The sequence below is a fragment of the Dermacentor variabilis genome, unplaced genomic scaffold (assembly GCF_050947875.1).
Source record: "Dermacentor variabilis isolate Ectoservices unplaced genomic scaffold, ASM5094787v1 scaffold_17, whole genome shotgun sequence".
Lineage (NCBI taxonomy): Eukaryota > Metazoa > Arthropoda > Arachnida > Ixodida > Ixodidae > Dermacentor > Dermacentor variabilis.
In genome coordinates, this window is record NW_027460335.1 from 6765585 (window position 1) to 6790515 (window position 24931).

Consider the following 24931-nt stretch of genomic DNA (forward strand, 5'->3'; position numbering starts at 1 on the left):
TTGCGCAGTTAGACTTGCGCATTATAATATTGTAACAGAGATAGAACCACATTCACCTTTCGTGTGTTTGTTTTGGGCTTGAAATGAGGGTGAACGGTCAAGAGCTCAACAAACTCTCACATTTAACATCATCATAAGGCATGTTTTCGGCAAGGAACATCTTCACGGACTAAAAAGGCACATTTTCATAACGGAATCACGATTAAAACCTAACCTGGTTAACAATGAGCCTTCATAGTTGGATTTGTTTGCGTTGCATGCATCATGATATTTTTCCTTTCTTTCACTTTATTTAATGTGGATGGAGGCAGAGTAAATAGTGACAATCGGCGGAGGGTGGGCTAAAATTAAAACAAAAAGAAAACAAGAAAGGAAACTAACAAAATAAAATACTTGCTTGCACCCTACATGAGCTCTTGGAACTTAGTCTGATTCCTATTCTTGGAATTTACACAATTGAATCGTTCTTCGCGCAGATTTGCAAGAATATACCCCTATTGTTCTCAAAACCATATCTGGAAGCCAACGGCCGTTAGCACGCAGACAAACGCAATGGAGGGCATGCAGCATTATCATGTGTCATGACATCGCTTTGCAGTTAGGAATTGGTGCAATTATAACACTTTACCTATCTGAAAGCAAATCTTCCTTTTTAAAGTTATTTGGAGAATATTTCAGAAAGAATAAGCCAATCATGTTGAAACCATCGAAACGTATTTATTCTATAGTTATTATAACAGTAATTGCTATTATTAGGTTGCACTTATTTTAGGTCCGTACGCCGCTTTACGTTTAGTTTATTATTCAATTAGTATACAGCTTAAGGAAAGCCATTTTAAACTGGCTATAAAAGGAACGTTCTTTCAAACCCCTTTTACGATGTCTTGCGCGCTCGCTGAATCGTTCGACTCACTTGCACACGTTGTGAGTATAGAGATTGTGGAACAAAAATTAAGACGTTTTGCGGAACGTATTAGCGTTCACTTCGTGTATTCAGTTTGTCGGTGCTTTAAGAATGCGTCCTGTGTCATGTGAGGACTTTCGCTTTCCTGCAAAAGCATCCGTTAGGAATGAAAACCAAATTGTGGCCTTTTACGTGCCGGAACCACGATGTGATTACCAGACATGTGGCGGCGAAGGAATGTGGTATAATGTTAACCTCCTGGGCCTATTTTAACCTATTGCGCCCTTAAATCCCGGTACAACAGTGTCATTGCATTTCGGCTCCATCGTAACGCGGCTTTCGCGGCAGAGCTCGATTCCGCGACTCGGCAGCGCGACGCCATTGCCCCTAAGCTATCGTGGCACGTGTGGTGGCTCGTGCTGTCCTATGGCGACCTCCATCTTCCCGCAGAAGCAGCTGCAGGTAGGCACAGTGAAATAAGTGATTGTTGTGTGGTATTCGGGCGGATATTATAATTAAACAAAGTGTTCTTATGCCTGCTTTTGTCACCGTCTGTACCCGCCAAGACTAACTATGTTTTAGTGATCTTATGCCCGTGTAGCTGGCAGCAACTGCCAGTCTTCCCGGTATCTGGCCGGTGATGATTTCCCTTAATTTTCCCGGAAACATTACTTATGCGTAAACTATACTTTTATGTAAGAGTAGATAAAGCAGAGCGCAAGTATGTGCGCCCAGTGAAGTTTGCTCGTCAGATGAAATCTGCGCTAAATGACCGTGATTTATACGGAGCGAAACGGAGGTGAGATGGGTGTTCCTAAAGCAAGTTGTTGACGCCCGTTGAAGGTCAGTTGCTGTTGGATGTGACTAGAGTTGCGGGCTCGAGTGGATAAGTCAGGACGTGGAGAGGAGTAGGGGGCGGTTTGAAGAGAGGGAGACGGGCTGCTGGCGACGACGGAACCTGCCAGTGCCAGGAGCCTCCAGCCTGTTCATGCAAGAAAGTTTAAAAATTTGAAATCTCCTAACGTGTCGCTATTGACAAGAACGATGCAGTATAGTTTATTTATTTACTATTGGCACGAGCATTGAATGACGCTCTTGTTTCTTACGCGGCACTTCCGGTTCGCCTCCCGAGATGACCGCGGAGCAAATTCAAAATAAATAAAAAAAAGGAAAATAATAGCACGGTACAAAATTCATCAGTTTCATTATAGATATGATGTCAGAGCACAAGGTTAGCTAAAAGATGAGTTTGTGAAGTGTCTGGAATAATTTAAATTAATTAGAAATCACTGATTAACGCTCACCAAAGCGCATAATTGCATGTTAGAGACCCGCGACGTCAGCGCGAATTTGGCGAAATTCTTCGAAACGTGGAAAAGTGGACGTAATGATGTCACTAATGACGTCACACAAAAAAGGTGGCCTGCTGTTTAATCGGCTAGTTATTGATACACAGTTGCCTGCGAGTTCAGTTCGTGCGTTGCATTAGGTTAGGCTGGGCTAGGTTAGGTTAGGTAATACCATTGTAAGTAAAACCATTGTAAATGCACATTTTAACGATATTAAGAAATTCACTCAGATTCAACTCCTTGTAGCACGCATTCTGCTTCTAATTTTTCATGGATGGTGCATATATATATATATATATATATATATATATATATATATATATATATATATATATATATATATATATATATATATATATATATATAAATGAAAAGTGAAAGTATTATAGCCCGTTTAATAAATATAACGGGTAGAAAACTGCCGCAAAGCGAGCACGTTGGAAGGCTGTTGAGTAAAAATTGAAAGTGAGCAAAACGTTTCTAACACGTTAAAAATAGGAGCATTAGCTCTTCTAAACTACCTAATATGGGCCGATGGATTTTGCTGACGGTAGCAGTCACCGTAAAGAGTCTTCCTAGCATCAAAAAAAATACAAACATTCACTTAGATGTGTAAAAGACACGAGTGATAGTAAATCATTCGCTGCGACTACGAGACGTGCAATAAACGTAGAAAAATGCATCAAATGTCGACAATCCCTGATGGGTAACGATCCTTTACTAGAGTCCTGCAGTTGTCGGTTTCTTATTTTTCAGGTTTATAGCATTACGTTCACGGCGAGATGGCTGAAAGTAGTGTTTTATCATTCCTAAAAGCGTGTGCATGTTTTCTTTCTTCCAGTGAACTCTGGTTTAGGCCAATGAGAGCTGAAACAAACAACAGTTGAACGCACTATACGCCTTGATACTGCCAACCTTTTTCTTCTTTAGTCAACACTTTGTCTCAAATGTCATCTTTTCGTAGCCTCTTCTAACTGGATTCAATGTTTTCTTTTCCTTTTCGCATTGTGTCTGTTTAGGAAATTATATATTCCCAAAAAAACCCTTCCACCTAGTTAGCTGCATCTTCGCTTTCTCCCCCATAGCGCTACCCGTCGCGGTGGCTTAGCGGCAATGGTGTTGCGCTGCGAAGAATGAGGTCGCGGGATCGATTCCCGCCCGTGGCGGCCGCATCAAGATGGGGGCTAGGCAAAAAATGCCCGTGTCCCGTGCTTTGGGGCATGTTAAAGATCGCCCTGCTGGCCAGAATTAATCTGGATTCCCTCCCCCCTCCCCAAGGGCATGCCTCATACTCAAATTGCGGATTTGCCGTGCAAAAACCCAGAATTCAATTCCTCATAGCTCTTTCGTTTCCCATTTGACTACGCATTCACCTAGGCTTGCTTTCACACGCACAACACATGCGTTAATAGCTCAGTCCCGGGAAAGCCTGTTTCTTGCTTTTGTGCACAGTCTGCGAACGTTTTCCTCCCCATTCTTTCAGCAAGCCTGCCGACAGTGGCATTAGCACACGCAGCTGGCGTTGCATTCACCGTGACGCAACAGAGAGGGCAGTAAGCGTCAACGGGGTTCTAGCCACGCTCTCTTAAGTTGACGTGGAACTGCACCTTGCATCCCTTTCCTGCAATCTATGTGAATATTATGGGTAAGCCAAATGTACTATCGTCCTTTTAAATGTTCAAAAAGCTTTATTTACAGTCACAGAGAAAGTCTCTAGAGAAATTCAGAGAATATGTCGTCTTTCTTAAAGCACGCTGTCCTTGTTACAACTACTACTTGGCAGCCTAACACTACCATTAGAGCTAGAGTGGTACCGTAATTATAAAAAATTCAGTATCAACGTTGGCGTAATGTCTTTACAAAGCGATGGAATGCACAATACAAATCCTTTAAACTTAGTGACGAATGTTCCCCTCAGCCGCCATGGTGGACCTTGCAGAGAGAGCAGTACCTTTAGTTTGCATTGAAACGTGTTCTATTGGATGGCACGACATGCTTGACCTTGCAGAGACACGCGACAGCGAAACAGCACAATGAGAGACGCGCAGAAAATGTCTTGGTAATGCCAGAGAATGTCTCATATGCACTACGGGAGATTGGCCAAGAAGCAGGTGGTTTTCACAAATGGTCTTATTAAGATTATAACCGAAATGAGCCTTCAATGATCAGAGCATAATTTCGGGGAAGAAAGCGTCACTAACTTCTTCTCTTTTTTTCATTTCGTCTAGAAGAAGCGCAGGCTCAGGTTTCTGGAGGTAAATAGTTGCTATGAATTGAATTACGGCGTTTTGCGTGCAGAAAACGCGATTTGATTATGAGGCACGCCGTAGTGGGAGAGACTAGATTAACTACCAGGGAATATTTAACGTGCCCCCAGTGCGCGGTAAACGAGCGTTTTTTTTTTTTTTTGCATGTCGGCCCTATCGTAACGCGGCCTCCGCGCCCGGGATTTGATACCACGACTTCGTGTGTAGTAGAGCAACATCATCGCCGCTAACCCACCGCGGCCGAGAATAGTTGCTATGCCAGGCGCTTGGCGCAGCATGCGTCTCAAGTAGGGGCTTGCACGAGCTTATTGCGCATTTTCAGGCATGAGTTTGTGGTTGTCTTATAATCAGAGCTAAGAGGGAAAAAAATAATAAAGGATCGAGCTTCTGTGCTGGGATGCCGGAGTTCGATACCGACCTTCGGACATTTATTATTTCATTAATTTTCTCAAAAAGTAGTTACAGCTAGTCAGGGGCGTAGCCAGGGGCGGGGTTATGGCGCTTCAGCCCCCCACCCCTACCCTTCCGTAATTTTTTCGTGCTCTGAAACACCGCCCATTAAACAACCCTCAGCGCCGGAAATCATTTCTCACGCTCGAAAAGGCATTCCGGCGCGAAGATTGTGAACTCGGGCTGGATTTCGTGGCGATGCCCATGCACCTGGAGTCACATAACGCAAAGATCCCCATCCGAGCACAAAGTTTCAAGGGCGCTTTGATGGCGAGCGGGCACGTCGCGGCAGCTCGCAGAGCGAACGCGTTCGCAACGCGTTCGCTTGAGGGCATCACTATCATTTCGATGTTAGCGCAACGTCTACGGATAGCCATTTATCTCGCCAGTGTAGGATAACGAGCAACATGCGCATGGTTCTCTGTGGACCAGGTGTCTCACGTTTTCTTCGATATTCCTTGGGTAGCTACATTAGGTGCCCCAAGTGGGCATTCAGTTGTGGCCAACATACTTTCCTTTGCATTTCTTCATTTCGATGCACACACACACACACACACACACACACACACACACACACACACACACACACACACACACACACACACACACACACACACACACACACACACACACACACACACACACACACACACACACACACACACACACACACACACACACACACACACACACACACACACACACACACACACACACACACACGCACGCACGCACGCACGCACACCGAAAAAGACATTGTAGCGGCGCAGCGTATTGTCGCATGGTGGAAGTTCGATTTTGTTGCTACTTTTGCGAAAAGTAATGGGCCACGGAACCCTTCAGTTGCCGGATGTTCTTATCAAGTTATTCAATTATATAGACATTCAAGGCGAATACCTGTCGTCGCCGTCATGTTCCGTATGAAGTCCAAGGGCGATAACATCGTCAGCGCGCGCCGCGTGCTGTATGTGCGAGTGAAAGCGCAGGGGGTGAGCCGACGATGGTGGGTCAGTATCGTGTGCGCAACGGAGGAAAGCGGGGAGGAAGCGCGCCGCCTTCCGTCGCGCGCGATGCATCAAAGGAGTGGAGGGAGGGTGGGCGGGCTTTAGGATTTTGTGATCTAAAATTATGGGGTTTTACGGGCCAAAACCACTTTCTGATTATGAGGTACGCCGTAGTGGAGGACTACGGAAATTTCGACCACCCGGGGTTCTTTAACATGCACCTAAATCTAAGTACGCTGGGGTTTTCGCATTTCGCCCCCATCGAAATGCGGCCGCCATGGCCGGGATTCGATCCCGCGACGTCGTGCTCAGCAGCCGAACACCATAGCCACGGAGCAACCACGCCGGATGTTCTGTGATTTGTGAATCTGCAATTGCGCCCTGTCGCCTCTCAAGCGGCAGCGCGCCTATGGCTGTTTGTGCGCGGAACCTTCGGAAGTAGTTCAATCACGAAGCGCAAGCGGGCATGTCACTTGGTGTTTTGCATTTCGCCGGCATCATCAGTAACCTGGAATACACTAATACTTAACAGATATATAGAAAGACAAAAACTGTTTACTCGGACGTTTTGCATACCTCTCTGCAATTTTCTAATCAGAATTTCTTTCCTAGCTTCGTTACTCCAGAAATTGGTTTATTAATCTTGACTACAAATGTAATTAAGCAAAATACAAAACATAGCGTGACACACTACATAAAAAGTGAGCAACATGCACTGCAACAACAAGCAACATGCGTCGTCTTAGAGTGCATCGGCACACTTTTTATCTCTGGCTAAAGTTAGCTCAAGCACCCTGTATACAGTGACTTTTGCATAGATGCGTAGATTTATGGGATACTTATACGTATATTTAAATATGTTGTTGCGAGGTTTTCTGGATACATGCTGTGAATTTTGTTTGTAGAGACACTTTTTTGCTTTTTATCAAGCTTTATCTTCTCATTTGTGCATTCCATTATACTTGGCATTTCTACTGTATATATTGCAGAACTGTTGCTTTTTGTATGTGATCTCGGCTGCGACTACAGTTTCGGTGCAATTACAATACACTACCGGTGACAGCTGCTCCTGCGCAGTACATTGGAACGAAGGACAACGTCGCTGAGATCTTTCCCTGCCGCTGCATATGTACAAAAATGTCAACAAGGTTCTTGAATGACAAAGTTTCATTAAAACATTTTTCCTGAACTTGTTCATTTCACGGCCTCTACATTTATCATATCAGCGGTACGCACTGCTTTGCTGGTTTCGCACTGATATGGTTCTAAGGTTGGTGTGATATTTTCTTTCTTATTAAACAGACAAAAACATGGAAGCATTGATATCCGTTATTTCTGGCACAATTTTTGGGACATAGGAATTTATTATTTTATGCAAAAGCACATATTTTGTCTTGACAGTGCGTAGCGTCCAAAAATTCGTTTGCACCCTCTTTGGCAGTGTTAATTCAGTTATTATTCATGTATTTTACTCCTCGACAAATTCTGTGAGGAGGCCGAGCTCCAAGGTGAGCACCCCCCGAACGAAATTTCTAGCTACGCCACTGCAGCTAGTGTCGCTAAGTAGATCATAAATAGACAGAAACAGACTGACTCAAATGTGAGTCGATGCTTCAAAGAAATTTAAAATTGTTCTCCTTTGGCCACAGTTGCACAGAGGTCATTTTTCTAGAGACGCCGAGCCGCGAGAACAAGCATTCTTTACGCATACCTGCCGGTATCACTCAGGGGCTATTCAGAAAGACTATAACAGAAACTTACAAACTGAAATTAGAAGCTCCTGAGCATTTCATAATTAGCCTGCGAATGTTTTATAATTTACTCCAAGTTGTTTGTACCAATGCGTAAGCGGCTCATTAATTATGCAGCACGCGCTGAAAGAACAGAGTCCGTGGTTCCTGGGCTTCTGAAGACGGGGATCTACATAACTCTGGGCCTTCTGTTGCTACTGGCTACCCAGAATGCGAGCAAGTATATCCTCTTCGTTATCGTCGTAACGTCACATTATATTACGTGTACTGCATTGGCAGGGTCATGATTTCGTCGCTTTAGATTGTTGTCACTAAATGATCAGCACCAATGTAGTTATACCATCGGATAAGGTGGCACTATCTTTACAATCCTGGACTAATTGTCTTATTTTATTCACAGCACCATAGAATTATCAGGCATATTAATCACGCAGCAGCACCAGCGTTGTGACTAAGGTTGTCAACCGTCCCGAATTCATCGACACAGTCCGGACTTTCGAGTAAACGTCCCAAATCCGGACTGGCCCCGGCTGGGATGACCAAATGGCCTGACTTTCATTTTGTTTTCTACTGTAGAACAATTAATAGACAAGATTTATTTTAGGGGGCAGCTCTTAGGCCCAGACCACACGTACGCTTGCGGACGCGCGCAAGCTCGCTTTTACGCGCCCACGCATGCGCAGACGGTGCGGCATGGCTCGTACGCGTCGAAACGCGGCGTGATCTCGGGGAACAGCTCCGCTCTGTTATCGAGCGCTTCGGTTGACTCGCGTCGGCGCGCCTAGCTACGCAGCTACGGCGCGAAACGTTCAACTCTCGGTGAAGCAGATTTATATCATGCAAGAAAGTGGTTCTTCTTTTCTTTTTACGCTGCTCTAACAGCTATAAAAATATTACAATTACGTTTATATAAATTAAAGCATTTTGAAACACTGTCGATAACAAAGTACGAAGCGGTGCCTACCAAGGCGTCTGTGAGTCAGCCCAGTGAGCGCGCGCTGTCGCGCGTCTTTGTGGATGCAAACCGCCATTACTCGCGAGGCGCGGCAGGCGCTAGGCGCGCGGACTCGAGCTTAACGCGCGTCCGCAAGCGTACGCGTGGTCTCGGCTTTAGGCGCTCGTTCTTGCGGCGAGTGTGGGCGTCGGCGTAACCGAGCAGACGAGCACAGCGAACGATGAAAGCCAATGCGGAGCGCAGCGGTGGATGAGAGACGTGAGGAGGAAAGCGGAGGAGGTGGGTGCAGCGGAACCATGAGCGTAAAGTGGAGGAGGAAGGTATGGCGAAATGGTGAGAAGAAAAACTTAGTACGGGCGACGATGGCTACGAGATGGCGCCAGAGTAGCGCGCCTCGCCTGGGAGTTCTGTCGGCGGAGGCTGTAGTGAACCGCGCCCACGCGTCACCCGCGCGCTGGTTCTCGCGATATCCAATTTAGCGAGACAGCCGCGCCACACTTTTCGCCGTTTGCACGAGAAAGACTGTCCGCGCCAACCAATATTTCGCGAAATGAAAACACGTATAAAGTTTCGCTCGAATTTCTCGTTAGGGAGTATCGTAATCGTCAGTGAATTTTTTTACAAAGCCCGATAGCGTGTTTGCCTATTTTTCTTTAGATTCTGTGGCGCTTTGATAAAGACAAAAGCGGCTTTCTTTTGTCGTGGTTCAAATTCTGTAGTAGGCACAATCTGTTCACTGTACCTCCATCCGTATTGGTAGCCGTGCTAATCGGGAAACTACAATTCACCTTTGTTTTAAATCGCGGCATGGTAGGGCTAAAAAATTCTGCGGGCTCCATCTCAGAATGACTGCCGACGATTATACAGTTACCATTGAGTCGATCCGCATTGGATCAATCTAATAACACAACGTATTGCCACTGTCGAAGTAATTTCTGTATTAGGAGCGCACTGCAGCCGAATTCCTCTTTCGCGCTTTTCTAACAACACTCTGTGCCATCTAGCGCCGCCGCCGCGAAGCCTGCGTGTGGCTTCCAAAAGGCATAGCGCAACGGAGCGTGCGAACTTTCAGTAGGTGCCATGCAGCCACCGGGATCCTTTGTTGCGCTACATTCTTGATGCGCTGCGCCACCTTGTGGTGCTACCGTAAGGTCCGCGCGTGGCATCCGAGACGAGAAGCGTAGCGCGTCGGTGCTTGCGAACCTTCCGCCCCCCCCCCCTGAGATTTCTTCCCTCACTTGTCGTACACTTACACTCTAAAAAAAATTTGCACCCTTTGGGGCTTATGTTGTCCCCAAACTAAACTCGTCACCTGTCTTGCTTGCGTTTCCTCTCTCGAAAACTTGGCGCTGGTTACTTTCCTGTCGAGAATGCTGTGGCAAGTTCATAACGCGCAAGCCCTTCGTGACTAGCAAGTACCGGGCTCGCAGTGTTAAAGAAAGGAAATCTTGGGAAGACAGATGGCGATCATTGTTTGGGGACAAGATAAGATCCAAAGGGTGTGCACTTTCTTTAGAGGGTAGTGGCACATACCCAGTGACCTAAGTTGGTGGGAAGTTAATTGAAGAGCGGCGCATGCCTATTGCATTGAGGGTAGCCTACTAAATTGTGGGATTGCTTTCCTTGAGGAAGGACGACGACGAAGTGTCTTTTGATACAGCGCTGTTCTTTCTAGCTCCAGTTTATTCCTGTGAAAATCTAAGTTCATCCGCTGGTCCTCGCTCCCTGCTCGGTCGTGATGGAAGTGGACGACCCCGCACGTCTGCCGGCGACGGCGGCGTCAGCGGCGGCCGGCTCCAGGAAGCGGATCGGTCAGCAGAGCGACAGCGGCAGCGAGGACACCCATGTTTACTCTCTCAGCAGTGAGGACACTTCCGATGACGACTTCCAGCTGGTGCAGAGCCGCAAAGCGAAGAGAGGAAACACCAGGACGTCCTCATCGTCAAGCACGCAAACAGTAAGACACATGCAGCGGCCGGACGCCAATACTATCATATTTGTGCCCCTGCTTCCCACCGTCAACATGAAGCTACTCAACAGGCAATCTGTGTCGATGTCACTGGAAGCCCTTGTGCCAAATGAAATATCAGACATTCGAGTCAACACCCGAAAAAATCTACTGGCGGTTGATGTCCAGCATGTACCTGCTCTGACCACTCTACGCAGCGTGACGGACATCTATGGCATTCAGTGCGCTCTTACATCCCTCTGGGATCTGACGTAGTCACCGGCGTTATCTACGACGTAGACGTCACCATCTTTAATAACGACGTGCCGATTCTTATCAAGCCAGCCAATGATGAGGTCATTGTTGATGTTAAGCGGCTAGGCAGTTCACGCTGCGGGAAGATTGCATTCAAGGGTAAATATAAACTCTCGCATGTTAAGGTGGGACACTTCAGACATGCAGTGCGGCCTTTCATTGTGAAACCTCTTCAGTGCCGAAAATGCATGAAACTGGGGCACGTGAGCAGCTTCTGTGAAAATCAGGCAGCATGCCCCCGTTGCGCCGAGCCACACGCTGCAGATAAATGTGGCGCGACTGCACTGAAGTGTTCAAACTGCGGAGGGTCACACGAAGCTTCATCGAAGAAATGCCCGCATATTAAGAAGGAGATGGCTATCTTGAAAGAGATGGCGAGAGATCATTCATCTCATCGCGAAGCCGCCGATAAAATCAGGAAGCGACGTTCCCGTCGCCGGCGCTCCTCAAGGAAGGGTGTTGTCTCCGCGACGCGCATGCCACTTCCTACAACACCACCGGCTCCTCTGCCACCCAGGCCAGACTCTGTGGAAAGGACCTCGAGGAACAAGGCCACTGAGAAGACCACATCGGCAGAATCTTGGCCGGCTCTGCCGAAACGACAGCATCCACCGACCAAATCACAGCAAAATTTTGTGGACAACCCCCGACGTCTACTGTCAGTCATTTATGCGACCAAGACAAGCAGGTGGCTAATATGCTCCACTCGCTAATTAATACAATGCGCATCATACTGAACAAGCTGCAAACCCGAGCAGCTCCAAGTGCTCTGTAAATACTGGATGCACTAAATCCAGTGCTTGCTAGCATGGTTTAAGCATCATGGCTCGACCAATAGTCCCCTTCCGCACTGAAGTTAAAAGTGCCTCGATCTTTCAGTGCAATGCTAGGTGTCTAAGGACCCGTATAGCAGACTTTCGCCAATTCATTTTTACAAATGGCTTTCCCATACTGGCCATTTGCGAACCAAATACACCAACTCCACTCAGACTGTCCGGTTACGAATCTTTCGTCTCGTCCACATGCGGTGTGAGCACGAAAGTAATAATCTACATCCGCACGGACTTTACATATGTCGCTAATGCGGTAGAGCATCATGACGACAACCAATATGTCTGCCTGAATATCCAAAAGGAGGATGTGTCATTCACAATAATTGGAGCCTACATATCCCCAGCGGGTCATTTTGACGGCGAACGACTCAAGAAAATATTGCTGACGAACAATGGCCCCTGGATTATCACAGGTGACTTCAACGCGCATCACCAGCTATGGGGAAGCACTGAAATTAATTCCAAAGGCAGGAGTCTCGCCTCCTTTGCTGCCGACCATGATTTGTGCTGTGTGAATGACGGCAGCCATACGTTTTTGCGAGGCACGACCTATAGCAGCTGCTTGGACTTAACTTTGGTGTCACGGCCCTTTGCCCCGAGCATCCACTGGTTTACGGACATTGAAACGCATGGAAGCGACCATATTCCAACATAAATAAAGATTAGAGGAGTTGAGCAACGTTCCTCTACTGTCTTGCGTACAGTTGGACAAAGTTTAAGAAGGATATGGATGACGCATGTCGGGAAGGCCTTCCACACACTATCGAAAATGCAATCGCAGAGGCATTGAAAACACCCATCTGCTCGCTCACAAGGTCAGCAAGGCGAACAGACTTGGATATGGAACTGGAGAGGCTGCGTGCGGCACGCCGACAGGCGGAGAGGAGGTATCGGCGTACGAAGTGCGTCTTGGATCTGAGGGCTTCACGACGCATACAGAAGAAAGTCCAGCGTCGTATGGATAAATTGGAAGACAAGCGATGGAAAACTTTCTGTCAGTCACTTGATCCCCGAAAATCGCTCTCGCACATATTGCGAACGGTTAGGGGCCTTCGCTCATCTCCGCATCAAAGGAAGCCCTTTGCTGCTCTGGCCCTCTACCAACTCCGCTCGGAACTTCAAGTGGTTGAAGAGTTCTGTGCACGGTTTGCTGGGTCCGTGGCCATCATTGCTGACGTAGCATTGAATGACATCCCTGAGGCACGTGTACCAGAAATGAACGTGCTCTTTTCACCCGAAGAGCTCGATGCTGCGTTGGCGACCTGCAGGCGTTCTTCGTCACCAGGACCTGATGGCATCACGTATGCTGCCCTATGCCACCTTGGACATGACGCACGGGATGAGCTGCTCAGCTACTACAGTGAGTCTTGGCAGAACGGCGCCATTCCTAGACAACGGAAAACGAGCCGCTTGATCCCCATTCTGAAACCTGGAAAATCTCCGCGTGAGCTTTCATCATATCGTCCGATTGCGCTTTCGAGCTGCGTCGGTAAAGTGATGGAAAGAATGATTTTCGCTCGCTTGGAATGGTACGTAGAGCGATTCAACATCTATCCGGACGCCATGACAGGCTTTCGTCGAGGTCGATCATCCATTGACAACGTCATTGACGTCGTAACCTATGTCCAAAATCAAAAAAGCCTCAAGCGCTTGAGGCTGTTGGAGTTGGTGGCCGGATGTATCAATGGATTCGGGACTATTTGAGTGAGAGGTGCTTTTTCTTACACACTGAAGACGGCCCAACTTCGGAACACTAAACCTGCTGTAGTGTGCCGCAGGGTGGGGTGTTGAGCCCCATTCTGTTCAACCTCGTCTTGGTAGGACTAGCGGAGTACCTACCGCAGTCAGTTCACGTGTCAATATACGCCCATGACATTTGCATCTGGGCTTCTGCGGTGACTCGCCCTGAGGTATGAGCCCGGCTTCAGCGGGCGGCAACCGTGACGGCGTCTTATCTCCGAGAACAAGGCCTCAGCGTGTCTACTGAAAAGTGCGCATTGTTTGGCTTTACGCGCAAACAAATGACATCGTATCCTGTTTCAATCAACGGTCAAGCTTTATCCTATGCTAAGACACATCGCTTTCTGGGTCTAATCATTGACCGCAACCTCTCGTGGAGCCCACGCTGCGTCTATCTAAAGAAGAAATTAGTTGCCATTGCTCAGGTCTTTAAATTTCTCTGCGGGAAAAACTGGGGTACACCAGTCAGTTCTATGAAGCAGCTCTACAGGGTACTGTTTCTCGGGCTCCTAGGTTACAGTATACCAGTGTTGTCAAATGCATGCAAGACGAACTTTCGCACTTTGGAGAGCATACAAGGTCAAGCCCTACGCACGTGTTTAGGGCTGCCTCGGTGCACGTCAACAGCCGCAACAATTGCCATTGCTGTGCACCATGTGATCCAGACACACGTAGCTGTCGACTCTCTCAGAGCGCACATTCGCCATCTGTCAAGGATCCCCGACCATCATTTGGCCCCCCCTACCAGCCGAGAGACCTCAAGCGACCTTTTCAAGAGTGATTAACGCTCATAAAGAGTGCATACCGTCATATTTTACCCCGGCGACGAAGCCTTCCTCTCCCCTGTGGTGCCTACGACAGCCTCAAGTGAATTTTGCTATTCCTGGAATTACAAAAAAGTCCGATCATCTATCGCCGGCTCTGAAGCAACTTACGCTCCTATTACTGCACCAGACGTATCAGGACCACATACATATATATACCGATGGTTCGACCTGCCGTACCAGCTCAACTGCCGCATTCGTCGTTCCAGCCAAGAAGGTTACAGTTAAATTCAAATTGTCGCATACGACTAGATCTGCATCGGCAGAGCTTGCAGCTCTCCATGCCGCTATGATGTATGTCAGCGAAGAGCCAACAGAGAAATGGGTCGTATTTTGTAACTCTAAGGCAGCCCTTCACAGCATCAAGTCTGCATTACGTCACAGAACTTACGAGCAGATGACATCTGACATCAGGGAAGCGCACCCCCATGCTCTGGAAAGAGGGCACACCATCATATTTCAATGGATTCCTGCTCACTGTGGCATCGTCGGCAACAACTTAGCTGACAAGGCTGCCCGGTCTGCCCATGAAGATACCCAAACGTGTTCAATACCTTTGGCGAGGTCGGACGCTGCCAGGTAACTTCGCCTACATGCACGCAAAAAGTCGCAAGATCTCTGGAGTTCAAGTGCCTGCAATTGCCGATTATATAAACTGGACCACACGCTACGGCTACAACTGCCATCTAGCCTTTCCCGCGGTGAAGGAACCTTGCTGTACTGCTTCTGGCTGGGAGTAGCGTTCAAGAAGTCATACTCTTATCGTTTGGGCATGGCCGAGAGCCCGATGTGCGATTCTTGCGGGTGCCAGGAGACCATCGAGCACTTATTGCGTACCTACCCCCGCTTGGAAGTACAACGCCTCTCTCTGCGGGAAACTTTACACCGACTGGGCTTAGGACCGTTCAACGAGTCAAAGATACTCGGACCGTGGCCACACTCGTCAGTGGCACGAAAAGTGAATCGTGCATTAGTGCAATACTTGAAGTGCAGCGGCTTACGAGACCGTTTATAGTGTCCCTGTGCATAGTGTCCCGCCCACACGCACTCAGTGCTCACTTTCTACCCTTTTCCTCTTTCTATTCCCCCTTCCCCCACCCCCAGTGTAGGGTAGCAAACCGGATGCTCTTCTGGTTGACCTCCCTGCATTTCCTATCCTTGCTTTTTTTTCTCTCTCTCTCTCTTTCCTTGAGGAACACGTGTGGCGTCAGTTCAATTCCGCTCACTATCGGAGAAACTTAAGGGATCTTTTTCGTCATGGTAATAATAATAATAATAATAATAATAATAATAATAATCATAATAATAATAATAATAATAATAATAATAATAATGTTTATTTCCCATCACGAATGATAGAGGAGCGGCATGGTAGAGCGGCACATTTCCCGCGGTTCATACCTAGCTTCAATAGTTGGCATCAAAAAGGTTCACAGTGGTGCGAATTACAAATTGAGATATGTAGCAATTTTTGTAGCAGTTTGGAGCAGCCAAATACAGATTGCGTAGCCCCGTGGAACAAATAAATGCCAACTTCTGGACAGTCGCGTACCAGCTATATCTCCAGCAGGGGCGAGGGGGGCAAACCGCACACGATCTGCTCTCTCTCTCTCTGTATATATATATATATATATATATATATATATATATATATATATATATATTATCAGCCTGGTTACGCCCACTGCAGGGCAAAGGCCTCTCCCATCCTTCTCCAACTACCCCGGTCATGTACTAATTGTGGCGATGTCGTCCCTGCAAACTTCTTAATCTCATTCGCCCACCTAACTTTCTGCCGCCGCCTGCTACGCTTCCCTTCCCTTGGAAACCAGTCCGCAACCCTTAACGACCATCGGTTATCTTCCCTTCTCATTACATGTCCTGTGCATGCCCCTCCCCCCCATTTCTTTTTCTTGATTTCAACTAAGATGTCATTAACTGGCATTTGTTCCCTTACCAAATCTGCTCTTTTCTTATCCCTTAACGTTAAACCCAACATGCTTGACGTAGTAGTTCTGCGGAAACCCGCAAGGTGGAGAGAAGCAATGAATAAAGGGAAAATGAGACATCCACCCGTTCGTAGCAATTGCTACAAAGAAAACCCATACGGGTTCCTCGAAAGAAAAGCCTCATAGTTGAAGAAAAATTCGTCCTGGTCCGGGACTCGAACCCGGGACCACCGCCTTTCCGGGGCAGCCGCTCTACCATCTGAGCTAACCAGGCGGCTAGCAGATGGAAGGGCGAAGTCGAATTTATCGACAACACGAAGCAAAGGCAAGAGTTTGACGTAGTAGTTCTGTGGAAACCCGCAAGGTGGAGAGAAGCAATGAATAAAGGGAAAATGAGACATGGTCCCGGGTTCGAGTCCCGGACCAGGACGAATTTTTCTTCAACTATGAGGCATTTCTTTCGAGGAACCCGTATGGATTTCCTTTGTAGCAATTGCTACGAACGGGTGGATGTCTCATTTTCCCTTTATTCATTGCTTCTCTCCACCTTGCGGGTTTCCGCAGAACTACTACGTCAAACTCTTGCCTTTGCTTCGTGTTGTCGACAAATTCGACTTCGCCCTGCCATCTGCTAGCCGCCTGGTTAGCTCAGATGGTAGAGCGGCTGCCCCGGAAAGGGGGTGGTCCCGGGTTCGAGTCCCGGACCAGGACGAATTTTTCTTCAACTATGAGGCTTTTCTTTCGAGGAACCCGTATGGGTTTTCTTTGTAGCAATTGCTACGAACGGGTGGATGTCTCATTTTCCCTTTATTCACCCAACATGCTTGTTTCGATAGCTCGTTGCGTCGTTCACAATTTAAGTAGAACCCTTTTACTAAGCCTCCAGGTTAATGCCCCGCAGGCGACTACTGGTAAGACACAGCTGTTATATATTTTCCGCTTCAGGGGTAATGGCAACCTGTTGTTCATGATCGGAGCATGCCTGTCAAACGCACCCCAGCCCATTGTTATTCTTCTGATTATTTCAGTCTCATGATCCGGATCCGTGGTCAATACCTGCCCTAAGTAGATGTATTCCCTTACCACTTCCAGTGCCTCTCTACCTATCGTAAACTGCTGTTCTCATCTGAGACTTAAACATTAATTTTTAGACCTACTCTTCTGCTTTGCCTCTCCAGGTCAATGAGCATGCATTGCAGTTGGTCTGCTGAGTTACTAAGCAAGGCAATATCATCAGTGAATCGCAAGTTGCAAAGCTATTCTCCTTCAACTTTTATCCCCAACTCTTCCCACTCCAAGTCTCTGAATACCTTCTGTAAACACGTCGTGAATAGCATTGGAGAGATCATATCTCCCTGCCTGACGCCCTTCGTTATTGGGATTTCGTTGCTCTCTTTATGGAAGACTACGGTGACTGTGGAGATGCTATAGATATCTCTAAGTATTTTTTACATACGGCTCGTCTACACCCTGACTTCGTAATTCCTGCATGACTGCTGAGGTTTCGACTGAATCAAGCGCTTTCTAGTAATCAATGAAAGCTATATATAAGGGTTGGTTATATTCCGCACATTTCTCTATCACCTGAGTGATAGTGTGAATATGGTCTATTGTAGAGTAGCCTTTACGGAATCCTGCCTGGTCCTTTGGCTGACAGAAGCTTAAGGTGTCCCTGATTCTATTTGCGGGCACCTTAGTAAATACTTTGTAGGCAACGGACAGTAAACTGATAGGTCTATAATATTTCAAGTCTTTGGCGTTCCCTTTCTTATGGATTAGGATGATGTTGGCGTTCTTCCAACATTCCGGTACACTCTAGGTCATGAGGCATTGCGTATACAGGGTGGCCAGTTTTTCTAGAACAATCTGCCCACCATCTTTCAACAAATCTGCTGTTGCCTTATCCTCCCCAGCTGTCTTCCCCCTTTACATTGCTCCCAAGGCTTTCGTTCCTTCTTCCGGTGTTACTTGTGGGATGTCGAATTCCTCCAAACTATTCTCTCTTCCATTATCGTCGTGGGTGCCACTGGTGCTGTATAAATCTCTATAAAGTCTTCAGCCACTTGAACTATCTCATCCATATTAGTAATGACATTGCCGGCTTTGTCTCCTAACGCATACATCTGATTCTTGCCTGTTCCTAGTTTCGCCTTCACTGCTTTTAAACTGCCTCCTTTCTTGAGAGCATGTTCAATTTTATCCATGTTATACTTCCTTTTGTAAGCTGTATTACGCTTGTTGATTAACTTGGAAAGTTCTGCCAGTTATAATCTATCTGTAGGGTTAGAGGCTGTCATACATTAGCGTTTCTTAAGCAGATATTTCGTATCCTGCGATAGCTTACTGGTATCCTGTCTAACGAAGTTACCGCCGACTTCTATTGTACACTCCTTAACGATGCCCGTAAGATTGTCGTCCATTGATTCAAGGCTAACGGCCTCTTCCTGAGTTAAAGCCGAATATCTGTTCAGCAGCTTCATCCGGAATTCCTCTATTTTCCCTCTTGCGGGTAACTCATTGATCGCCTTCTTATGTGCCAGTTTCTTCCGTTCCCTCCTCAAGACGAGGCTAATTCGAGATCTTACCATCATATGGTCACTGTAGCGTACCTTGCCGAGCACTCCATATCTTGTATGATGTCTGGGTTAGCGCAGAGTATGAGGTGTATTTCATTTCTAGTCTCGCCGTTTGGGCCTCTCTACGTCCACTTTCGATTATCCCGCTTGCGGAAGAAGGTATTCATTATCCGCATATTTTTATGCTCTGCAGTGTCAACTAATAATTCTCGCCAGCTATTCCCAGAGCCTATGCCATATTCGCCTACTGACTCGTCTCCAGACTACTCCTTGCCTACAATGGCATTGAAGTCACCCAGAAGTGTAGTGTATTTTGTTTTGACTTTACCCATCGCCGATTCCACGTTTTCATAGAAGCTTTCGACTTGCTGGTCATAATGACTGGATGTAGGCACGTAGACCTGTTCGACCTTCAATCTACCTCATATTAAGTTTCACAAGACCTGCCACCATCTCGTTAATGATATACAATTCCCGTATGTTACTAGCTATATCCTTATTAATCAGGAATGCGACTCCTAGTTCTGGTCTCTCCGCTAAACTCCGGTAGCACACCACGTGCCCGCTTTTTAGCACTGTATATGCTTCATTTGTCCTCCTAGCCTCACGGAGCCCTATTATGTCCTTTTTAATGCCCGCTACTTCCTCCAATAGCACTGCTAGACTCGCCTCACTAGATAGCGTTCAAGCGCCAAGCGTTGCCAGTTTCAGATACCAATGGCGGCCTGTCCAGATCCATAGATTCTTAGCGCCCTTTGTCTCCACAGATCCGGTCTGGTCCCCTCACCATTACGCTCATTCTGTGGCGAATCGGATACAATAGACCATTTCTTGTTGCCTTGCAGGCGTTTTTCTATAAGAAAACGGCTACTCGAAATCCCGCTTCGCAATATTGGCCGAAATTTATCAGTGCCCCATAGGACTACCGATCAGCACCAGCACGGACAAGTTGCTGCAATTAGGCCTACACAACGCTATAGAGGAGCTCATTGAAGCACAATGTACGGCACAATATGAACGCCTCTCTAAGACTACAGAGGCAGACACATCCTAGAGAGATTAGACATAGGTTGCCACACACAGCATGGTGTCAAGGTGGACATTCCGAGAGATACGAAGGAAAGATTGGTAATACCTCCCTTACCAAAGAACATGCACCCAGAACACAATAAGGACAGAAGAAAGAACATAGCGAAGCAAATACAGAAGAAATTCGGCAGCGACAAGCACGCAGTGTTCGTAGACGCGGATCGATACAGTCGCAGACGGGGGATTACGGCAGCCGTAATCGATAGGGAGAAGCGGTGTAAGACGTGCGCGACGATACGCACCACAAGTAACGAGATAGCTGAAGAAGCAGCCATAGCGCTCGCAGCAGCTCAGACTAACGCAACCGTGATAGTCAGCGACTCTCAGACGGCAATAAGAAACTTTGCCAACGGCCGAATCTCCCCGGAGGCACTACGAATTCTTCTTGCAGGAGGCCAAAATTACAAAAGAAAGATATACATCACCTGGACACCAGCTCACACCCTCGCGGAGGACGGCAACAACGAGGCGGCACACGACGCGGCTCGAGAGCTTACGGACCGAGCCGCAGTCGCAAGTGACGCCCCGACACCCTCCGGACGTGACGGTGCAGTAAATGAGTGGGAGTGGGAGGACAGAATGACCACATATAATGACATCACGAAACATTATAGGTTAGAGAGGCGCATGTTCCCGCGACCTCACGCAAAATTGACAAAAAAGCAGTCTGTCGCATGGCGGCAGTTACAAACTAGGACGTATCCGAATCCTGCGCTCTCGCACATCATATATCCGGATGTATATCCTACGGACAAATGCAAAACATGTGAATCCAGAGCCACTCTGGAGCATATATTATGGGAATGCCGAGGGATACATAACAATAAAGAAAACGTGGCCTCTAGCAGCAGCCTTCGCACGCGCTGGGAAGCCGCGCTGCTCAGCCCCGCCCTCGAAGATCAACTATGGGCCGTCCAGCGGGCCGAGGATGCCGCCAGGACCTAAGAACTCCTGGCCGTCACCTAGGCGGGGCCTTTGGCCCTCCCCACCAACTCGCAGGGCACACCATAAAGTTCTTTCCTCCTCCTCCTCTGATCCTATATTTTGGAGCCTCCATTATTGGGTTCAGCCACAGAAATGTTTGCTTGGCAATCCAAAATTACCTCACTGAAACCAATCGATTACCATGTTAGACTGATCGTTCTCCCTCCCCACCATAGCTTTCTTTTATTTATTGTCTTTTATAAAATTTTTATTATTTTTAAAATCCTTTTTATACCCGGTTTTCTTCTGATTACTATTTTTTTTCTCCACATACAAAACATTTACTTTTTAAACACCAGTGTTCAAGGTGCTAACTCCCTTGTTTTTTTATACACCTAATTTAACCACCCTATTCTAGGCCAATCTGCAACTGTAGGTATGTGCCACGGAACAACAACAACAACCGTTCGCTTGGAACTGACGGCTTGCCAGGGGACTCTATCATGGTGGAACACCTTGTAGGTGACGACTGCTTCGATGGATTTATGCCGTCGCCGAGCTACTGGCGTCGGTAGTTCCTAGTTCAGCACAAGCAAGCATAGGGCACATGCGTACCCAGCATGTCCACCATTTTGTCGCGGGAGGAAAAGGCAAGCAGTCAGTTCCAAGCGAACGTTTACTGTTCACCTTCTTCCTTCAATTTTTGGCACGTACCCACGAGGTGGGAATGGCCATGGTTCTCAGTGAAAGCATAATATGAACCTCTTGCTTCTTGTAAGATCACTGATCTGTACTATTCGTAGTTTACTGTTCTTTTTTTTTTTGTGTAGCAGCTACCACACAAACATCTTCGTCCTCCGCTTTCAGCGTTACTAGCGCGTGGTAATATATACAGGGTGTCCCAGCTAACTTTAGGCAGAGTTGAAAAATATGCCCATGCCATGAAGCTGGATATTTAATTTTAATTTATAATGTTTGCTTTCAACTCTGATTGCAGTGGGCCTCGTCTGTCCCACGAATCTATCGAACTGTACTGACCATGAATTGCTGAGCTGTTTCATTGGTGCTAACGGCGGCTACTGTCAGTGCGACTGCAGTAAGTGATTGTTTTGAACTAAATACCATCGTTTAAGTACTTGTCTGTTCGAAATCATTCTTATAACTCATCGTATCTTGTTGTTCTATTTGTAATAGTATTTTTTCCTCCCCTCTTTAATGCCATTGGCCTTGACTGTAAATAAATAAACAAATAAAAATGAATTAAATTGACAAAGGTTAACAAATATTTACTAAGATTTTAGTAAGTTGCAGTGTTCTATAGTTCTTTCAGAGTGTCCTAGAAAGAAGATAAGGTCCTTGTCGTATTTACATTCTTGTCTTTCTTTACTGGCGCTACAAGTTCTCCTTTTCGCAACGCATTTGCTGGTTATCCTTCGCATATTGAATGCCAAGTATGAAAATCTTGAACATTTGATATGCACTAATACACAGACTGCAGCTGTCAGTATGTACTAAATGTTTGGCAATCTTCTTTTTTTATCTGGAAAATGATTCTGAGCAGCAGTCCGGACACTCGTGTGCAGTTAACCTTCCTGCTCTTCCTAAAGATATATCATGCAAACGTACTACGTCCCTGTTGGGCATCGAGAGTACCTCAAGTTGTCTACAAATTTTTTATACACAATAAGGCTTTTTTTTTCACCAAACATTTTTTACAGCGAAGCTGTTAAGGGCTGCTTCATCAGGATTGTGTCCGTGTGTTAACCCAAAACTACCGTTATCACGATGGCTCCAGCATCGTTGTCTTCTTTCACAGCTGGCTCGTTGGCGCCCCTCGGCGCCACCGCGCGAACCTGCTCGTGGCATTGCTCCCGCGTTGGTCGTTGTCATTAATTAATTAACATTTGCCTGTTTATTCCTGTTCCGTGGTGTTATAGTTTCGCTCGGCATGAAAAAGAGCACGGCTCGCATAAGCCACAACGTGCTCGGCGCACGCGTGATTCCGCTGAAACAGGACCGCGCCGATTGTATGCCCACTTGCGCCAATGCGTACGATAGTGCAGGCTGTTACATCGAAATGATGGAGCACGGGCCATGGGATGAGACATCACTTGAGGCTCTGGAAAGTGATTCACATTTGTCCAGCCAAACGACGGAGGCACCCGAGGTCAGAAGATTGTGAAGAGGACCTGCGATGGAAGCGAAGTAACAGACAAAGCGGCGGAAGTGGGACGGTAAGCGGTAAGCTCAGAATGCTGCGAAAGCCTTTCAGTGTCGTTGGTTGAGTAAATTGCAATACAGCGGCTACCTTATCGGGATCCGGCTGAATGCCATGCTTACCGGTGACGTCTCCCAATACATTGATGATTCTGTTTGCAAATCCACACTTCTTACTATTCAGCCGGAGACCAGCCATGGCTAGACGCGTGAGAACTTTTTCTAAATGTTCTAAGTGTTGGGAGAAATTAGAGGAAAGGGTGACAGCGTCGTCCAGGAACCAAAGGCAGGTCTTCAATTTTAAGTCATGCAGTACCGTACCCATCATTTGTTCAAACGTTGCTGGCGCATTGCACAGTCCGCAATCATCACATTATACCCGTAAAATACATCACGTGTGCCAAATGCAGTATTTTCTTTATGGCCTGAGCTGCCTAGGTGGCGCTGAGGAAACGCCGGTCAACAGAGCCCTCTATGCCGCACCTGTAGGTTTCGGGTAGTAGAAAATGCGATGCCCTGGTTTTGAATCGTCAAATATGCGCTTCGGTGCGCATTTTAGAGGATTTCGTGCATGGTAGGCATTGTAGCACGCCTTCCGTCGCCAAAGAAGCAAAATGCTGTGCGGAATGCGTGCACTGCGCACAAGAAGTCGCAGGCGCCGTATCGGTGCGCGGCCGCTTTCAACGCGTGTGCTGCTCAAGTAGTATGATGCCAAGCTGCAACGGCAGACTGATGCAACGTGTTTATTCGCATAAGCACGTGCACCAACTCAGAACCGTGACCAAATAACAATGAATTAGTTAAATAATGAAAGTAGTATAATAATCTGCTGGCGTTAGCACCGCGACTCAGCTTGAGCGGCTCTGGCATGTGTTGACGCTGAGACTGCCGGCCAGATGCATGCTTAGGCCGCAAAAGCACATTTCGTGACATGGCATTCAGTAAATACTGTGATTCAGTGTCTGTATCGTTAGCGCTGGCTGACGCGCAGTGGCTCTTTTTTTTTCGGAGGAAGAACGATACAGTCCCAGGAACAGTTTCGTTTGTTGTCATTAATTTGTTTACAGTAACATATAATGCGACAAAGGCTATTTAGACACCACTTTTTATTCGACATTGGATGTGACAAAGGCTGTTTAGAAGCCATTTTTTATGTACAGTTCCCTAATTATTGCCGCAACTGACTGTGCCACATCAGTCGATCCATTATGTTTCGCTTCTTCTCTAAGCAACGCGTTCTGAAACAGTTTCAACGACTCTATATGAACTTTCGCTTAATTAGGTGGGCCACTTCACCATGAGAAATTGCTTTAGGTCTTGTAAATTCCCGTGCGTGACAGTTTTCTAATAAAAAAATAATCAGCCGCATGCACCTGTAGAGACGACTGCGTTTTTCATGCTTAAGCTAAAATTAAATTAACATTTTTCACGGCTAAGCGCTCTCAACGAGATGAATCACAGGCTACTCACAGGGAATACAGGTGCTTTTCCCGATAGCTGAACACCAAACTAAACAGCAAAATGGCCCGTGAGCACACGTGCAAATCAAGCGAGACCGGCTGTATACAGCCCGCTGGCAGCGTAACCTAATGCGGCGTGCGGCGACTTGTATACTACGCAGCCAATTTTGTCTCTCGTGAACAAGTTGTGGCCCAGTGTGCCAAAAATTCCAGCATGGCAGGCCCACAACCCTCATGGCAATTCACCAGGCACCAATAGCCCTGGTGACGATGCTTGGGGACAGCGCGCTGTTCAGCGGAGTCTGACGTATACTCGCCGGGTCCGCCCGCATTCAGCATGGTTCATCGGACAAGGAAGTACCCGCACTCCATGACC

General features: G+C 47.0%; 1 long non-coding RNA gene across 1 annotated transcript in view; it reads left to right on the forward strand.

Moving 5' to 3' along the window:
- The first annotated feature begins 3744 nt into the window (after positions 1-3744).
- The window catches only part of LOC142568154 (uncharacterized), a 72494-nt gene continuing 51307 nt past the window's right edge, over positions 3745-24931 (forward strand). Inside the window, exons 1-3 of the long non-coding RNA XR_012825373.1 lie at positions 3745-3898; positions 7843-7941; positions 21876-21974. This is a non-coding gene — a long non-coding RNA (uncharacterized LOC142568154). The remainder of the gene's footprint in view (positions 3899-7842; positions 7942-21875; positions 21975-24931) is intronic.